Genomic DNA, 2,032 nt, shown 5'->3' with positions numbered 1-2,032 from the left:
TAAAATTCGTAAATTTTAAATTGCTATAACTTTTCATTTTCTTGGTCAATTTTCACAAATCAAATTGCAGTTTATAGAAGCATTTAACAAGCTCGCGGTCAAAAAAAATCAGATGTAACAGACATTGCGAAGTACCCAAAATTAATAAAACAAAAACTCACACCATAAAACGAATGGCACGCATAAACTAATAATTGACGGCTGTACTCGCAACTAGTATCGGATTGTCGATGCCACAGCAAAGATCAAAGGACTGTACGCACGCGCTATGTTCGAGAGTGGAGATGTGCGTCCTTCTGTTGAATTACCTTGGGTACATTGGAATGACGTTTATTTGAGTACTAATATACATATCCATTTTACACCAAAAATATAAACGCCTCCCTCGAATCGTCCCCTCAAACACCCTTTTCAACATCGTATAAATACGGTATTTACGTCTATTTTAAAAACTGAATTGACACAATGTGGTCCAGACAAAGCCAATGCGGCCGGGGTGGTTCCGACGGCCCTGCCAATTTAAGGGAACAAATTAAATAGACACAATTTCAATGGACACAAAGTAATATTTTATCGAAGTTTTGTTCTTGTTGTGTTCTTTCTTTTTTGTCCTGACAATTGCATTGTAGTACCGGTACTATTAATGGAAGACCATGACCATGAAAATACTTTTGAAAGATAGTAATTTTTAATATGGATATATATCTTCGTATAGTCCTGTGTAAATCATTATAGCATTTGAATCATCAAAAACGACAAGTTCCGTTGTTTTATTACAATTATATTGTAATACAGGTCAAAGCTATTAGTAATAGGCCTATAAAATATTTTACTTTACTGGCCAAGTTCAAATTAATATAGAAAGTGGATAGTGGCAATAGGCTATACCTTGTAGAGGATCAATGTGTCTATCGCCATGCAACCCAACCTATACCCCAAGATGGACATTCAGCACTTTCTTGTGACAAAATCTGCTTCGTATATACAACTAGAGGGTAAAATCAAGCCCGTAACCGGGGGGGGGGGGTGGTTATGGTTCGGGCAAACCCCATTTTCTAGTAAACCCCCTCTTTCCTGGCGAACATCCCCTCCCCTTTTCGAATTCCCAAACGAGTCCTCCAATCCAACTAATGCACTGCAGACGTGACCCACTCAGACTGAATGTTTTGCTGCATACCCTTTTCAAACATATCTGCTTTTATAGAATTATTTATGCCCATAAAACACAAAAATCCTCTGGCTTAGGGGTTTCGCTGACTCCACCGGGGCTTCTTCCTGGACACCACGCCAATAGAACCCCCCCCCCCCCGAGAAGAACTTGGCTACGAGCCTAGAAATAACTGGTATGGGGGTTTCGAGGAGTTGAAGGTCAGATCCAACCCCCTGATTATAGACCTAATCACAGTGTCTTTCACACCTTCACCAACCTAAAGCTTTGTCTACACTATCAAATGTGATGTGCCGATATATGGTACGATGACTTCATATCACATACTATGAAATTGTATCAAAAAAAGCTGAACGTGCTAAACTCTTATTTTTTTATCACATTTTGTGACGTTTTTTTTTTTTTTGTTGGTGAAATTTGATAGTGTAGACAAAGCTTAGTATTGCTGAACACCCTCTAATGAGCCTTGTAGTTCTGGTCTTATCACACAATATTATAGGATAGTCAGTATTCAATTCCAATAATTATCTTTTATTTATATTATGTACAATTACTTAACGTATGGTATCAAAATTCATATAAACATGTTGTGATGATCGTTCAATGATAGAATAATACTAAAAAATACCGTATTTACTCTATTGTTATCTACAAATATATAATTAATTGAAAAGTATTTACATTATTATACATGCGCGTATACTTAGAAATGTATATCTGCTTATTTACAAAATATACAGAAGTAACTAAAACACCTTAGCCTATATCTTGATTCATAATGTGTATTAAATATATTTATATATAATACAAGATTTCAGGTACTAACAGTTTACATACATTAAACAGTATATATAAGCCTATATA

This window comes from Anneissia japonica, unplaced genomic scaffold, assembly GCF_011630105.1.
Source record: "Anneissia japonica isolate Jap-2015-1 unplaced genomic scaffold, ASM1163010v1 scaffold25213_len355544_cov161, whole genome shotgun sequence".
Taxonomy (NCBI): Eukaryota; Metazoa; Echinodermata; class Crinoidea; order Comatulida; family Comatulidae; genus Anneissia; species Anneissia japonica.
This window is presented reverse-complemented; position numbering follows the sequence as displayed.